This window comes from Papio anubis, chromosome 9 (genome assembly GCF_008728515.1).
Source record: "Papio anubis isolate 15944 chromosome 9, Panubis1.0, whole genome shotgun sequence".
Classification (NCBI taxonomy): domain Eukaryota; kingdom Metazoa; phylum Chordata; class Mammalia; order Primates; family Cercopithecidae; genus Papio; species Papio anubis.
Window position 1 is genome coordinate 109,055,258 of NC_044984.1, and position 17,870 is coordinate 109,073,127.

Here is a 17,870-nt window from a genome sequence, read left to right on the forward strand (position 1 = left end):
AGAATCAGATTCAAACCAAGGCAGTCTGTCTGCAGTGCCCTTGCTTGAAAGCACTGTGCTACACTTCTCTCATGGGATATAGGAAAAAGAGAGAGTGAAAAAACAAACACATACCCCTTTGAGCAGAAAGGGAATCCGATGTGGCTGAGCATAGGGCTGGCCCCGACAGAGACCTCTTATAGATAGATGTATTGGCTAAGCTCAGAAAGCCTACATGGTAAGTCCAAGGTCCCAGGAGGTTAAGTGGCAGAACCAGGATTTATACCCAAGTTCAGATCACTGGGCTTTTCCCAACTTTTTTTTTTTTTTTTGAGATGGAGTCTTGCTGTGTCGCCCAGGCTGGAGTACAGTGGTGTGATCTTGGCTCACTGCAACCTCCGCCTCCCCGGTTCAAGCAATTCTCTGCCTCAGCCTCCTGAGTAGCTGGGATTACAGGTGCCCACCACCACGCCCAGCTACTTTTTTGTATTTTTAGTAGAGACGGGGTTTCACTGTGTTAGCCAGGATGGTCTTGAACTCCTGACCTCGTGATCCCCCCGACTCGGCCTCCCAAAGTGCTGGGATTACAGGCGTGAGCCACCGTGCCTGGCTTCCCAACATTTTTATCCTGTTCACCTTACCTCCCATCATTATCTCAACTTTTAAAATTTGTTTAATTTTAAACTGAAATAAACAGGGGAAAGTATCTGCCAGGGAAGAGAGGTACAGAATGAACGGAATTGGTACTGAGTTGCTGCTGGGAACCCATGGAGGAAGAAGGCAGGATGCAGGATCTGGTGTTTAATGGATTCTTCGAGTCTGATGACAGCAGCTTCATTCCAGGCTTAAGTGCATCTAGCCATGGGCTCCTAGGTGGTTGGACCAGAGAGGGGCAGAGCCAGGGGCCTCATGGATGGGGCCTGACTGAGTTCTAGGGAGAGGTGCAGGTTAAGGCAGGATCGACCTCTTCTGCAGCATACAGAACTGGCCTCTGGGAGAGGAGGATGGGGGGAAATGATGACTTCTTCCCTCTTCTGTGTCCCCACCCATTGCCCAAAGCAGAACAGCAGGCCAATGGGCAAGTGCCCTTACATGGGCAGTCCTAGGGTTGGTGGGGGATCCCTCCCTGGTCCTGGTTGGCTGAGAGGGCCACACACAGACACAGACAGACAGAGGTCTCTCTGCAATTGATGGTTAATTGTCTCCAGGCCAGGGAGACCTGCAGAATTAGGGCTTTCCGGGACTGGACCAGGAGACCCGGGAGGCAGAGACCTTGCCCCTACCCCCAGCCACTCTCATTTCCTTGCCAGCGCTCCAGAAATCCAGGTCACTTTCAAAGCTTGGGGCTGCTGTCTACCCAAGCATGGGGTCACTTCCGGGGTCACTGGCCGGACAAGCAGGTCAATTTTAGCAGGAAACCAACATTTAAGTGGTGCTGGCTAAGTCAGGGTTCTGAAAGGTGGCTCTGACCTTTGCAAAAGCCTGGTCTTTTCACCTCATTTTACACCTGGAAAGCCTGAGCACTCCAGAAACTAACATTTATTAAACATACACACACAGACACACACAATCTTAATAAATGCTTATACACACACACACACACACACAATGCTTTATGTATATCCATACACACAAACACACAGACATACATGCCAGGCATGGTGGGAGGTACTTCCAAATTGCTGTCACTTGCAATCTTCACAACCCTGACAGAGGAGGCTTTTTTATTTTATTTTTATTTTTACAAATTCCCATTGCATAGCTGAGCAAACTGAGTCTCAGAGAGGTTAAGAGGCTTGTTTAGGATCACTTAGCCAGGAACTGTCAAGTGGGACTTGAAGTCTCCTTTAGTCTCTATGCTCAGCCTTCTTTTCACTTTAACCTTGAACCTCTGAACTCCAGAGCCCCGTGGAGGATCCCTGGAGGAGCAAATAGAAGAAACCCAAAAGGGACCTGAAAGCGGGTCCCCTCCCTCACCTGGATTCCCAGTCCAAAGAGGAGGAAGCACCCGCCCTCCTTCCCTCCTTCCGACCCACCCAGCCACCCACCCAAGGTGCCATTAAAGTTAATTGTTTTTACTGCCAGTTTAACATAGTCTTGTAAATCTTTTTATGATGTGGCCAGGGAACACCAAGCTGCATGCAGGACTCAATGGAGTTGGAACACAGGAGTGTGGTCCCAGACTTCTCTGGAGGGTGTAAAATGGGAGCACCAGTCTCTCCAGGGGCACCCTCTTCCCTTCTCCTGGAGCACCAGGCCCAAGACCCTCACCTGAGTGGCAGTTCTCCCAGGTGGGCTAGGATTGTGCATGGAATGCCAAGATCCTCCACATCACCTCCACTGTTTGGATAGGCCATCCCTCTTGACTCTAAGTTGTGGAATTCTCCAGAATCCGAGGCCTCCCAGCCCTGGAGAGAGGTTCTGGATCCTTCAGAAAGGTTGAGGGGTGATTCCCGCATAGAAAGCTTGGTGCTGGGTCTCTCCGTTTGCCCGCCAAGGACCGGCAAGGAAAAGCACTGCAAGGTGGACGTTTAAGGGCATGAGGGGCACACATTCCATGGCACAGGGACTCTGGAGGTGTAGGTCTTCTGTGAAGGTGATTCCGCCCTTTCCCAGCCATTACCAGCCAGGAGAGCTGAGTCTTCCTGAACAGTGCCTTTAAGCTGCTTTGTCGCAGGTTGGTGGAGCGGGATTCAGCTGTCCCTTGGGCAGACCTTGGCTTCCATGCATCTGGATACAGGCATGATTTCCCCGAGTCTCCTCTCCCAGTTCCTGGCATCCCCATTCTGAGCCATCCATGTCAAAATAAGGGTCTTAACTCCCACCATTGTCACTAGCATTAAACAGATACTCCTCATGTGCCCAGAAAAATGCCAGGCACACGCTAAACATCTGTAAACCACGGTGACAGCTCTAAGCGTTCATGATTAAGCCCAAATATTTATTAGGCACTGGTGTGCAAGCCTTGTGTAAACGCTGGGGACACAGAGAAGAACGACGTCCTTTCCTCTAAAGAGGGTTTTTGTTATGAACAAAGGAACCTAGAGGGCTTCAACGCAACACACAGAGCAGTCCTTCCCAAAACGTACCCCGGGAGCCGGTTAGAAACGCGCATTCTCAGGCCCAGCTGAGACCAATTGAATGAGGTGTCCGGGGGCGGGACGCAGAATTCCGGTTTTAACAAAGCCCGCAGGTGATTGCGAGCTCCTTAAGGTTCGAGAACCCTGATGCAGTGAATGCAGGCGCATGCTCTGGAGTGAGAAATTGTGAGTTTTCATCTCCCTGCATCTATGCTGTGGGGCTCTGACCAAGAAATGGTAGCAAACTCAGACAGGGAGAAGGGGAAAGAGAGTGGAGTAGTGACGGTGAGGAGGAAGACAAGGGAATAAATAACCAGCGCTCTTCCCCACAGGGCTTCCTCGATCAGAGGCCGAATTTCCGAGCAGGATGGACCAGGGGGCTCGAACTAGTAATTCTGAGAGGTCAGAAAGGCCTCTTAAAACGCGGGGTTCAGGCCGGCTCCGTTTCTTCCAAGCAGCCTGCCTTGGGGGGCACCCGACCCTTCCCAGGCCTCGGTTTTCCCGATCTTGTGGGATCCTTGCGGCGCCAATGGGGTTGGAAGCACCTTGGAAGCTGCAGAGTGAGGAGAATTTCCGGCACTGCCCCAGTTCAGTGGTTTATAGAAAATAAATTTCTTTCTCAGGTCCATGAAGCGAGAGAGAGAGAGAGGAGAGAGAGAGAGAGAGAGACAGAGAGAGAGAGAGAGAGAGAGAGAGAGAGAGAGAGAGAGAGAGAGAGAGAGAATCTCTCCCCGGGCAAGGGGCTGCCGGGATTCGGGAGCTCGAGCGGTTGATCTTTTCCGAGAATCCTGCACTTGTGGTGACGTCGGGCAGTGCGCACGAGCCCTGAGGTTAATGCCCAGGCTTTTCTCTAAAGCGTCCGGGAATGATCCGGCGAATCAAACGGGTGTCTGCAAAGTTAATGAATTGTACAAGGAGACTGAGGGTGGGGACTTTGACCCGGGGAGCCAGAGGCGGTTCTGGTGGACGCTTCCCCGTGCGCCTAGGGGCGCGCTGGATTTTCCCAGCCGAGGCCTACAGAGCGCACCGCGTGAACTTCATGGATCTCGTCCTTCTCCCAAGCGGGAGGAGGTAGAGATGCTGGGAGAATTGTGGGGAGTTGGGAGAGGGTTGGAGGGGGACTGTCTAGATTCTACTCTGGAGGACCCAATCACGTCATGCTATTCCCCTGCCTAAAACTTTAAGGTTTTCCAACGGTTTGAATAAAACCCAGACGATGCCCGATGTCCAACGAACAAATGATCTAGCCTTGGCCTACTTTTCAGGACTTAGCTTTGTCCCTGCCCGCGACTTCCCATTGGGAACGTCCTCCCAGTCACCACCGGCTCTGCTTAGGTTCGAACTCCTGGCCAGTTTCCCCACTCTCTCTGGTTTCCAGCAGGAGAAGCGCTTCGGAGGAGAGGGCGAGAGGCGCTCGACCTCCCCGGTTAGAGGAAATGCAAGTTGGGCCAATTTCGCCCTTCCAGACTCCGAGGCGGAACGGCCCAGGGGGCAGCGGCCTTGCCCGGTGGCCACTGCCCGCCTCCTCCCCCGCGCCCCCTTGCTAGGCTTTGAAGAGCGCATTTTACGAACTTTTCCATTTTCCTTTTGGAGGCGTGTTTGTTCTTCTCAGTCACCTCGCTTTTTTTCTTTTTCTTTCTTTCTTTTTTTTTTTTTTTTATGAGCTTCAGCGCTGATCTGCACGTTCTTCCCTCCGTGTAATTTCAATTTGAACTCTCCCTGGAGCGGCCTTTTCCCTCTTGTTGCCTGCCAAGTCGTTTGAAGGCTGCGCAAACATTCTTCCTCCCTCCCGTTCGCGCGAGTCTCGGTCTACACCCGCGAGGGGAGGCGGAGGCGGAGGCGGTTACTCCGAGAGTTCCGGTGGATTGGAGCCTTTCAGCAGCCGCCTTCAGACTGTTTGGGAGGACGAAAAGCGTTAGGGGAGGTGAAACACTAGAATAAATGCCCCTACGACCACCGTGCTTCTCAAGGGTTATGGTGGGCGTGTGTGTGTGTGTGTGTGTGTGTGTGTACACATTCCGTAACCCACATTAGAAGTCTTGGGAAAGGGGCCGGGGCGGTGGCTCAGGTCTGTAATCCCAGCACTTTGGGAGGCAGAGGTGGGAGGATCACTTGAGGTCAGGAGTTCGAGACCAGCCTGGACAACATAGTAAAATCCCCTGTGTACTAAAAATACAAAAATTAGCAGGGTGTGGTGGCATGTGCCTGTAGTCTTGCAGTGAGCCGAGATGGCGCCCCTGCACTCCAGCCTGGGTGATGGAGCCAGACTAGGTCTCAAAAAAAAAAGAAGTCTGGGGAAGGAAGACAGTGGAGACACACAAGGAATGATTCAACTGAAGTAAGCTTCAGCACTCAGTAAGTGTCCAGCTCTGTTCTTTCCACAGATTGCCTCCTTCAATTTTCAGCCAGTTTTGTGGCTAGGTGTTAACACCCATTTTACAGATGGGAGAAATTGAGGCTGACTGTTGAGGTTAGTTTCTCAGCCAGACTGTTGAGGTTAGTTTCTCAACCACCTTACTAAAATCTAAATCCACTTTTGAGCAAGTGCTCTGAATAACAACAATTATCTTACAGCTTAATATACAATTATTAAATACCACTCCCCTTTCACTTTACCATTGGGGCTTATGTCTTTATTGGTTGTTCAAGTGGGGCAAAGGAAATAGCCTTTTAAAACTCAGAGGCCAGGTGCAGTGGCTCTTGCCTATAATCCCAGAACTTCGGGAGGCAGAGGTAGGTGAATCCCTTCAGGCCAGGAGTTAGAGACCAGCCTGGGGAACATAGTGAGATTCTGTCTCTCTTTTTTTTTTTTTTCTTTGAGACGGTGTCTTGCTCTGTCATTCAGGCTGGAGTGCAGTAGCGCCATCTCAGCTCATTGTAACCTCCACCTCCCAGGTTCAAGCGATTCTCCTGCCTCAGCCTCCCCAGTAGCTGGGATCACAGGCATCTGCCACCATGCCGGCTAATTTTTTGTACTTTTAGTAGAGATGGGATTTCACTATGTTGGTCAGGTTGGTCTCGAACTCCTGATCTCCAGTGATCTGCCCACCTCGACCTCCCAAAGTGCTGGGATTACAGGCATGAGCCACTGCACCCAGCCCTTTATAAGAAATTTTAAAAATTAGCCAAGCATGGTGGTTTGTACCTGTAGTCCCAGCTACTCAGGAGGCTGGAATAGGAGGATCACTTGAACTCAGGAGGTCAAAGCTTCAGTGAACTGTGACGGTGCCACAGTACTCCAGCGTGGGCAACAGAGAGAGACCTTATCTTAAAACAAAACAGAGAAGCTGGGTGCTTGTCATTGCATCCTGTCAGAGAAAACATATTGAAAAGAAACATGAAAACAAACAAACAAAAATTAAGTACCTATAGCAACTGCCCTTTTAAATATACATTTATAGTGTAATTTTTATAAAAAAAAAAAATAGAGATGAGGTCTCGCTATATTGGCCAGGCTAGTGTTGAACTCCTGGCCTCAAGTGATCCTCCCACCTTGGCCTCCCAAAGTGCTGGGATTACAGGCATGATTCACTGTGCCCAGCCACAACTGCCCTTTATTAAGCATGTAATTATGTGCCAGGCACTGCTGTAAACTGTCTACTTACATATTTCTCACAATGTCTTTATGCATTAGGTACTTTCCACATGACAGACAGGAAAACTGAGGCACAGAGAAGCTGAGTAACCTGCCCAAGATCACACAGCTAGAAAGAGCTGACTGCAGGACCTAAACTCAGGTAGAGGCACCCCTAACCACCCATATGCATCCCTCTGCCCTTCCCAGCTCTCTCCTGAGTCACATGAAAGAAACCCCAGACTTACTGGTCCTGGACTGCAGTTTTCCTCCCCAAGGTCACTCTAGGGACAAACAGGAAGATGGGAGGGGGCATGGGGCAGTTACATAAGGCGGTCACTTCAAAGGTGGCCTCTCTGGGGTGGATAGCCTTGGCTTTGGGCAGTTAGCCAGGGGCACCAGCCGGCAAGCTGAGTGCTGTCCACCCTCTATCTCCTACCCCATCTCCTCTTAGTCCAAGGGCAGAACGGGCAGTGGAGGAGATGAAGGCTGGACTAGGGGGAGCGAGGAGGCAGATCTTGTAATCAAAGCCGGGCAGTGGCAGAAATCAGGTGATGCAAATAAGAATAAAAATAATAACACCAGGCTCAGTGGCTCATGCCTGTAATCCCAGCACTTTGGGAGGCCGAGGTGGGCAGATTGCTTGAGGCCAGGAGTTGGAGACCAGCCTGGCCAACATGGCGAAACCCCGTCTCCACTAAAAATACAAAAATTAGCTGGACATGGTGGCACATGCCTGAAATTCCAGGTACTTGAGAGGTTGAGGCACAAGAATTGCTTGAACCCAGGAGGTAGAGGTTGCAATGAGCCAAGATTGTGCCACTGCACTCCAGCCTGGGCAGCAGAGTGAGACTCTCTTTTAAAAACAGCAGCATTTATTGAGCACTTACTATACACTAAGCATGATGCTAAGCTCTTATGTTAACAGCTCTATAGGTAAGGACTTTCAATCGTTTCCTTTAAGGGGCTCAGAAAGGTTAAGCCATTAGTTCAGCCGCACAGCTGGGCTGCCTGCCCTAGTAGGAAGGAGGCCCACAGTGGGCACTGACTTCATGTGAATTTGACACATTCTGGTGGAAGTGGGTTCTCACTTTCTGTGATGCAAGCTGCAAAATAGAATGAGAGGACCTCAGAATGGTAGGTCCGGCTACCGTCTAGATGGGGAAACTGAGACCTGGTGAGGGGTGGAGTATGACCTAAGGTCTTACATTAAGTCAAGAGGGAATCCAATGTAATCCCAGCACTTTGGGAGACCAAGGCAGGCAGATCTCTTGAAGTCAGGAGTTCGAAACCAGCCTGGTCAACATGGTGAAACCTCATCTATACTAAAATTAGCTGGGTGTGGTGGTGCATGCCTGTAGTCCCAGCTCCTCAGGAGGCTGGGGCAGGAAAATCGCTTGAACCTGGGAGGCAGAGGTTGCGGTGAGCTGAGATTGCGGCATTGCACTCCAGCCTGGGCAATAGGGTGAGACTCCGTCTCAAAAAAAAAAAAAAAAAAAAGAGGGTATCCAAATGGTCTGAGAATGACTGCACATGCCCCCACCCCAGGCCAGAGTACTTCCCTCAGCTCTGGGTGAAGCAGAAAGGGTATGGCCTAAGAGAGCCTGAGACAGAACTGTGTTTCCCTTCTGTCCTCAACTTCCGATGACTTTATGCAAGTCATTCAATCTCCCTGGGCCTCAGTTTCTGCAAAATCACGGTGGTACAGGGAACATGCAAATCATGCAAAATCATGGCGGTACAGATTATTTAATTGCTCAGGCACTTGGTGGTGATCATGTTCTGAGAAGCTCATGAGGCCACAGCCAGGAAGCAGAGCCAAGCACAACCAGTCCCCAAATCCTGACGTTCTATGAAATCGAGGCTCCCAGGCCTCTGGAGGGTGGTGGCAGTTGGAGATTCATTGTGTCTTTGAAGAAGCACTCTTTCTTTCTCAGGCACCCAAAGGGCCTCTGGATCCCAGCCCAGGGATAGGCTACATGTGCTTCCACAAGAGAAGTAGATTGTCTCCCCATCACTGGGATTTGTGTGGGGCCTCCTTTTTCTTGGGGCTGTGGAACTCCAGGTGGGTGTTGGCTCAGGGTCTCCAAGCCCAAAAGCTTTGCATGCCAATGCCTGCATATATACGCAGCCACAGCAGCTTATGTGCATACAAACTGATTTGAGGCCCACATAGACATAGTCCACGGCAGACCCTCACCCAGCCCACCTTCCTCCACCTCATTATTATTACTGCTGTTATTTAAGGACTGTTCTTTGTCTAGCCCCTAATGTGAGCCAGCTGTATTATAATTAACAGTATAACATCTGAGATTCAGAGAGGTGAAGACACTTGCCTAAGACGCACAGCTAGTAAGTGACCCCAAGACAGGGAAAGACTTTTACAGATGATTTTAGCTGGGCAGAGGGGAAAGGAAGGGGACGTGCAGAGGCAATGTGACAGAGAGAAGAAAACTCCTGGGTGGGTGGGGTGGCTCATGCCTGTAATCCCAGCACTTTGGGAGGCCTAGGTGGGTGGATCATTGGAGGTCAGGAGTTCAAGACCAGCCTGGCCAACATGGTGAAACCCCCTCTCTACTAAAAATACACACACACACACACAAATTAGCCAGGTGAGGTGGCACATGCCTGTAATCCCAGCTACTCGGGAGGCTGAGGCAGGAGAATCTCTTGAACCCAGAGGCAGAGGTTGCAATGAGCCAAGATTGCCCCATTGTACTTCACCTTGGGCGACAGAGCAAGACTCCGTCTCAAAAAAATGAACCAAAACAAACAAACCGCCCCCCGAACTCCCATCTCCCTTTCCTCCCTGCCCTAAATTGGGCATTAAGCTGGACTGTCCTTGACGTGACCACAGACACCCGAAGCCAGAGTCTCAGGAAGTCCATTGTTTCTGCAATTATTGGTATCATTTAGGTTGTGAACAGTATCTTCAGAAGTGTGCTGATGGATGCTTTGGGGTGGATTTACCCTGAGATTCCTGTTCCTTGAGACTCTGTGGGGGAGCTGACTTTTTCACTACGGAAATTTTAGGCTTTCTGCATCTGCTCCAGGAAATGGGAGGAGTAAAGGATGCCACCAAGCACCGGGAGGCATGGGGGGCTCTGCGGTGTCCCTCCAGTTAGAGGCAGGTTGGCCTTGGGCATTATGTTTCAGACTCAGAGAGGGACGCTGACTTGGTCAAGGCCACCCAGAGTCAGGGAAGGCATTTGGCCTCCAACCTCAATGCGAACTTGCCCTTGCCAGGTGCTGCAGGCTGCCCAGGGGTGCTTGGAGCTGCAGCGGGGAGGAATTGTGGGGCAGAGGGAATGGTGATGGGGTGTCTCCTTAATGGCCCCAGGGGTCACATGGCAGGTGGCCAAGCTCTGACCCTTGTCTCCCACCTCTGTATGCCTGAGTGCTGTCCTGGTTAGGGCAGGCATGCATTTTGTTTACGTTACGGGCTGGAGAGGTGGCCACTTGGAAAGGAGCAAAGGAGAGCAGGGTCTGGAGGGTGATACAGGGGTGGAGGAGTGCTTGTGGGGGTAGGCTGTGAACAAAGGGGCCCGCATTGGATCAGGCAGGGCCGCTGAGTGATGATTCACAGGCCAGCAGGGGGGGCGGGCTGCTGGACCCACACAGATGGGGCGGGGAGGAGAGCAAGGAGACTCAGAGTCAAACTCATGCAGAAAAGAGAGCGGGATCCAGAGAAACACAGAAAAGAGAGATGGAGGCAGGTTCGGAGGCAGAAAGATAGAGACAGGGTACGCAGGCATGCGTGCATGTACGCGCGCACACACACGTACAGAGAGCAGAGATAGAGTGAAACGAGAGAACTAGTCATTGTGATTTGTGGCCAGTGGTGGACAGAAAACCAAATCCATGTAAATTCATTTCGTTTTGTTTTGTTGTAGAGACAGGGTCTTGCTCTGTCACCCAGGCTGTAGTGCAGTGGTGTGATCGTGGTTCACTGCAGTCTCCAACTCCTGAGCTCAAACAAGCCTCCCGCCTCAGCCTCTTGAGTAGTGAGGGCCACTACTTTCTTCATTTTTATAAATAAAGTAATTTATTTTTATTGTTTGTAGAGATAGAGTCTTGCTATGTTGTCCAGTCTGACCTTGAACGCCTCGAACTCCTTGAACTTCCATTGAGTCCTCCCAATGTGCTGAGCTTACAGATTCGAGGTGGCTTGAGCCACTGCACCCAGCCTAAATGGTTTTCAATAACCCTACTTCCACCCCAGCACACCCCATCTCCAATTGAAAATTTTCATCTTGTCAGGCCTGGAGTGGCCATCTGAGCATGGACTTCCCAAGGCTGTCTGTGGCCAGGCAGGGCCTCAAGCAGACACTCATTGGGCACACAGAGCGTCCATGTTCAGTGGTAGGGACATGAGTGTATGCACACACGTGTATCACAGGGTCACAGGACCTCCCCAAGATACAAGCGTCCTCATCCAATATGTGCGCACACACTCAGGAAGGTCCAACACGTACACACAAGCTTTAATTGCTGCAGCACGCTCCCGTGAGCACACACACGTTCCACTTTTGTTGAGCACCTAGCGTATTCCAAGCTCTAGGCTGAGCATTAAAGGCAGAGAAAAACACAGAAAAGGGAAGGCTGTCTCTCAGTCTCCTAGAGGGAGGCTGCTGGGCTGCGGGGCACAGGGACTGTTCCTCTGGATCTAGGACTGCCCCTTTGTCATTGGGAATGCCCAAAGACAGGGTCTGTGGTAGGGCAGAAGTCTGTCCTCCCACCACAGTCAGGGACAAGAACATCCACCCAAGGGCAGCTGAGCTTGGGATAAGTTCAGGGCCTCCCAGAGTATAGATTCCGTCGTTTCTTCACCTCAACTTCCTCCACTGACATGAGAAATCAGGAAGCTGGGGAGGGGATTCCTGCCCCTCCATCAGCTCTCAGAACTGGCTGGGTGTGGTGGCTCATGCCTATAATCCCAGCTACCTGGGAGGCAGAGGGGGGTGGATTGCTTGAGCGCAGGAGTTAGAGACCAGCCTGGGCCACATAATGACATCCCATCTCTGCAAAAAACAAAAAACATCTCAGAACTCCCCTCCAATATCTGTTTATTTGGAGAGTCAGGCATGGGAGCCTACCCGTCTCCTACTTCCAAGTAGAGGACTGGCCCCCCCACCCCAAAGGGGATCCTGTGAGAAAAGGGGAAATTTCCTTTTGTTCTTGCCCCAGCATCCTGAGAGGATGTTAATTTCCTTCACTCTGGGGTGAGTGTAATGGTAACACCCAGTTGCTGCTCCCAGCGCGAGCTGGTCTTTCTTGAATTTCGTTTCAAACATCCTAATGTTTGTAGTAACGGCCAACATTTATTGAACGCACACCACATACAGGGCGCTACTCTTAGCACTTTGCAAATACTGCCTCATAAAAGGCTCAGAACAGCTTTGTAACATGGGAGTAATTATCATGAACCCCATTTTACAGATGAAGAAACTGAGACCCAGGGAGAGGAGGGCATTTGCCCAAGCTCACATGGCAACAATTCACAGGCAGACAGGCTCACTTCAGAAGTCAAGCTTTTAACTAACATTCGCCCTTGTAGCCAGGAGTTCTGGTCTAGCTCTGTAGGCCCCAGAAATGGACAAGATGTGGTGGGGCGTGTGTATTTGTGTGTGTGCATATTCATGGGGGTTGTAGGTGGTATAGATTCCAGGGGTCGGCCAGAGGCTGCACTGGGATTGAAACAGCAGAGGCCCAAGCCGGGGAGAACTTTCAAGGAGAGCCGCCGTTTCCTCTGACTGCAAAGGGGGCCTTGTCCAATCCCACCAGCTCATTTACGCTTCGCTTTTGGTTCTGCAGCAGAGTTGCAGAGCGGCCCGGCTCTGCGCCCAGCCTGCCTGCCGTGTAACAAGATAGTTTATATTATACCGCCAAGCAGAAATAAAACTACCGAGTCAAACATTGCAAACAGATGCCGTGGCCAGAGCTCAGGGTCCGTGGCCAGATGCTCTTGTGAGCACCCAGGGAGGGGAGAAGCTATGAGTCTGGTCTCTGCAGACCCTGCAGGTTTGGGGGTGCGGGTGCCGCTGAAATTGGAACGTTGGGGGTTGCCGGGGGGCTTTCAGAAATGGAGAGAGGAAGAAATAGAAGTAGAGAAGGGGCATAACTTTCCTTTCTCTCTTTCACTTACTCCTTCCCCACACATAGTTCAACTTTGTGATTTGCCAGTTTCTCCATTTTAATGGCACTTGCTTCCATGTAGAGGTAAAGCCTAGGAAGGGATGGTTTTAGCCTCTCTCAAGTTCCCATTGGTTCTCCTAAAATACTCCAAGTAAACCATGCTAAGTCTCCTAAACCCTCTTTTAATAAGATTCTGCCTCTGAGCTCACAAGAAAGTTCTGGAACTTCTATCCTTATTCCTCATGTGGTCTCCTAACCCTTCATTCCCACCCACCCCTGGTTCCTCTACTGAAGCTCCTAGACTGCAGCCAGCATGCCCTCCTTTAAGCACATACTGAAAGAGTCATGCTTGTACTCTCAAACATTCAGTGGCTCTCTATTGTTCCCAGTAGAGTTCCTCAGTTTTCTGAAGAGTGCATGCATCAGAGCCCCCTGGCCCAGATTCCAGGGCCACACTCCTGACCTATAGAATCCAGCTTCTTCTGGTCTAGGAATCTGCATTGCAAATAAATCTTAAAATCTTTCTGGAAGAAGACAAGGTGTATTTATTATTTTTTAATTAGCACATTTGTAAAGTCAATAGGGTGGGGTCAGGCATGGTAGCTCATGCCTATAATTCCAGCATTTTGGGAGGCTGAGGCAGGTGGATCACGTGAGGTCAGGAGTTTGAGACCAACATAGCCAACATGGTAAAAACCCATCTCTACTAAAAATTCAAAAGTTAGCCGGGCGTGGTGGTGGGCGCTGGTAATTCCAGCTACTAGGGAGGCTGAGGCATGAGAATCACTTGAGCCTAGGAGGTGGAGGTTGCAGTGAACTGAGATCACGTCACTGCACTCCAGCCTAGATGACAGAGTGAGACTCTGTCTCAAAAAAAAAAAAAAAGAAAGAAAGAAAAAAACAAGAAAATACAAAAAAGTCAATAGGGTGATGTCAAGCTGAAATTTTCTATAGCACTCTTCATTCAGTTATTCAACAGATACTTATAGCACATACTATGTGCCAGGCACCATGCTAGGGGCTGGGCGCTGGGGATACAGCACTGACAATGTAAATAAGGCTCTGGAAGTCTTGGTGTGTACTTCCAGTGACTTGAGAGGAGGTAGAGCTTAATGATTGCTGGATGGTCCAGGATGACGTCATGGGGAAGCATCTGGGGCTAGTCTTGATGGAAAGTCCATTATCCCCAAGGATAAGGGGTTGATGCTCCAGGTGGAGGTGGGGCTAGCAAAGGCTTTGAGCGGGGTGGGGCGGAGGAACTGCAAAACAGGATTTGAGACATTTAGACTTCAGCAGCATCACAGACTTGGGAAGTCAGTGAGAAAAATGAGGAAATGGGAATCTTTGCTATCTTAGGCTGCTTATCTTTCCCAGAATCTTATCTTCCTTTCCCAGGAAGTCCCCCAGGTGCCTCCAGCACTCCTAGAAATGTTGGTTGAATGAATGAAAGAAGGATGGTAGGAGAGCAGGGGGAGATAAAAGATACAAAAAAGAGGAAGGAACAAAAAAGAATGAATCAGGAGATTTAAAAAAGAGGAGGAGTCCCCATCGTGTAATTCATGAACTTGAGAAGCTATTTGGAGTAGGGATAAAAACGTGTGTGCGTGTGTGTGTGTGTAACAGGCAGAGACTTTCAAAGCAATCAAAGTAACTCTGATTAACACTCACCCTCTCTCTCTCTCAAACTCATTTCCTCCCAGCCAAGGCCCAGGGCAGACATGACTGACTGTAACCCTAAGAGGGAGGAAAAGCTTGAGCAATTATTTTTATACCAAAAAAAGAAAAGAAAAAAAAAAAAAACCTCAAAGATGCAGGCGTGCTCAGGGCCCCAGCCAAGCGCTTTGAGCTTTGAGGTTTGAGCCTGTCGTATGCCCTTACTACCAGCACCCCATCTCCAAGCCTTCCTTCTCTCCCAGCCCCCACATGGTCTGGCCTCTATCTTCTGCCCGCCTGTGACAGACGGGCCAGGCTAGGCACCCCCAGAGACCATCCCCCTCCCCAGCCAGGGGCCTGTCCCCTCTGAAACTGATCCCGTACCTTTGGATCTAATTTGTTTCTCTGTCTGCCAGGTTTGGGGGGGGTCTTGCCTGGAGACGTGGTGGTCACAGGTGACATTAATCACGTCTGCGTCTTCCGAGGGCTGAGGATAGGATATCAGAGAGGTGACCAAGCATTGGCCACATGATTCAAATCATCCCAGCATTGATTAATTGGGTTCATCCTGAGTTTCTGAATCATAACAACTGTTTTTCTCCTTCACCTCACGTCAACAGGCCCTTAAAGGGGAAGGATCCGTTTACCCATCGCATATGGTGCATTAAGTTGATCAGCTCCTATTAAATGTTAAACGCTGGATGCGTTTTAGACAAACTCGATTTGCTCAAGATACTTTTCAAAGGTTCTGTGATGATAATTAGCATCTCTCTCCCTGCCTCGCCCCTTCCTCCGGCTTTCCTGGGACATGTTTTGGCTCCAGCCTCTGACAGATGGGATGAGGGAACGTGTGGGCTGATAGAGAGGGTCCTTTGGAGGGGGAACTGGGTGGGGGGAGAGCCCCCACAGGCTGTTTAAAAGAGATACAGTTTCTGAAAAGTTTAATAAGGCAGAAAACAATCCCGGATGCCAAATTTGCCTTCCAAAAGCTAACTATTCAGATTGCCTCCTGCTCCTACATGGAGGAGAAAACAGCATTTCTCCAGCCAAAAAAGCTGTTTTCTAGAGAGGAGAAATTCTGTTTCTGCACGGGGATGGGTGCTGGAAGCTTAGCGACAAAAATGCAGACACAAAACCCGGTTCTAATGCAAATCGGTGAGAGAAGAAAGAAAATCAGTGAGACGAGAATCAGCAGAAAACAGTAATCAAAGCTCAGGCTCATTTCTTTTTTCACTTTTGTTTTTGTTTTGTTTTTCAGACAGAGTCTCACTTTGTTGCCCAGTCTGGAGTGCAATGGCGTAATCTTGGTCACTGCAACCTCTGCCTCCCAGGTTCAAGCGATTCTTCTGCCTCAACCTCCCAAGTAGCTGGGACTACGGGTGAGTACCACCATGCCCAGCTAATTTTTGTATTTTTAGTAGAGACGGGTTTCACCGTGTTGACCAGGCTCTTCTCGAACTCCTGACCTCAGATGATCAATCCACCTCGGCCTCCCAAAGTCCTAGGATTACAGGCATGAGCCACCATGCCTGGCTTTTTTTTTAATCTCTTGGAGGAGGAGGTAGGGGAGCGCCCTGTCACCCAGGCTGCACTGCAGTGGTACAATCACAGCTCACTGTAGCCTCAACCTCCTGGGCTCAAGTGATCCTCCCATCTCAGCCTCCTGAGTAGCTGGGACTACAGGTGTGCACCACCATGCCCAGCTAATTTTTTATCTTTTGTAGAGACGGGGTTTCATTGTGTTGCCCAGGCTGGTCTCCAACTCCTGGGATCAAGTGATCCCCCGGGCCAGGCCTCCCGAAGTGCTGAGATTACAGGTGTGCACCACTGTGCCTGGCCCAGGCTCATTTCTTACTCTCTCTCTCTCTTGCCTGTGAAAGAGAGAGATTCAGCAGGGTTGCTATATCACACTGGGTGAGTGACCTTGGAAAAGTCACTGTGTTTAACCTGAATCTCAGCCTTCTGTTTACATTAAGAAAATTAATACTATTCACTTCCATTGAGAAGTTAAAACTAAAAGAAGGAATTTTAATCCCAGCACTTCGAGAGGCTGAGGTGAGAGGATCACTTAGACCCAGGAGTTAGAGACCAGTCTGGGCACCACACGTAGACCCCGTCTCTACAAATAATATTAAAAAAAGAGGAACTTTAGTCAAATGGCTCAGCAGATGCTGGGTTCTTGGCAGACACTGACCTAGTGTGTATGTGTATGTTGGGGTGAGGGGTGGCGCTGTGCCAAGGAGACCCTGGCCCTTCATACGTGTGGATTGGTTTGGTTCACAATGTTTCAAAATGTAGATGAGCTCCAAGGTTTAGCCAAAGGGACGTTTTTGGCTGGAAAACATGAAAATGTAGAGCCAGCCTCTTAGTGTGGGCCTGGAAGCCCCCAGCAATGTTGGACTAAAAAGTGAATTGGAAATTGATGAGCATGTCTGGAAGCCTCTCAGGGAGAATGGAGGCTGTTGACCCCCCACATAACAAAACCTCCCAGGAATCCTTGTCAGCAGTGTTTTGTCTCCTAATAGCATGTTCAGTTATTTGAAATGACCCTGGTCCTCTGTGAACACAGGCTTGTTTTCAGTGATGGACAGAAGGTGAGTAAGGTATTGGACAGGGTTGTCCAAACCCTGCGTGCCCTGGATGGACTTTGGACTGGGGTGAATCTCATTACCATGAGCCATGTTTCCCTGGTGGCTGCTGCTAATTGTTCTGTGGAACGACTGGACTTTTCCGGTGCTCTGGGAATCAGAGGATGGACAGGCAGGCCACATATGGGGAAAGAGGAAGAGATGCAGTAGAGGCCATGTAAGGAGAGACAGAGACAGACAGAGGAGAAATAGAGAGACAAAGAAAGAAAGAGTCAGGCAGAGAGAGAGAAAAAGAGAGAGAGAGAGAGACAGAGAGGAGAGGGAAGAGATAGAGGTTAAAAGTCTAAAAGTCTGAGAGCATGAAAGAAGCAGCAGAAGAAAAAAGGAAAGGGAGTGAGACAGAGAATTACCCACAAATTCTGTCTTCTACAGAAGAACAGAGCCAAGGAGAGGGTCAGAAATACAGACAACACATGCAAAACAGAAACATGACAACTCAGCTACATAAGGAGAAATAGAGGCCATGGCTTATGCTGGGAATCCCAGCACTTTGGGAGGCTGAGGTAGGCAGATCACTTGAGTCCAGGAGCTCGAGACCAGCCTGGACAGCATAGTGAGATCCCATCTCTACAAAAACTTAGCCAGACATGGTGGCATATGCCTGTAGTTCTAGCTACTGGGAAGCTGAGGTGGGAGAATCACTTGAGCACCCGGGAGATCAAGGCTGTAGTGAGCCATGATCGCACCACTGCACTCCAACCTGGGCGACAGAGCGAGACCCCGTTTCAAAGAGAAAAAGAAAAAAATAAGGGAACAAGTGAGTGAGCAGCGAGGGGACTTGCAAGGTAATATCCGGTACAT

General features: G+C 50.0%; 1 long non-coding RNA gene and 1 other non-coding gene across 3 annotated transcripts; both read left to right on the forward strand.

Annotated features, from left to right (window-relative positions):
* The first annotated feature begins 3,119 nt into the window (after positions 1-3,119).
* Positions 3,120-15,717, forward strand: LOC108581128. Of its 2 annotated transcripts, none has more exons than XR_002515870.2 (3): positions 3,120-3,344; positions 6,694-6,796; positions 15,680-15,717. It is a non-coding gene; the product is annotated as an uncharacterized LOC108581128 (long non-coding RNA). The 2 variants fall into 2 exon arrangements; XR_004176210.1 differs by lacking the exon at positions 3,120-3,344 and adding an exon at positions 3,742-4,983.
* LOC116269058 lies at positions 5,657-5,751 on the forward strand. The gene has a single exon (XR_004176378.1). It is a non-coding gene; the product is annotated as a small nucleolar RNA SNORA27 (small nucleolar RNA).
* Positions 15,718-17,870: the final 2,153 nt, after the last annotated feature.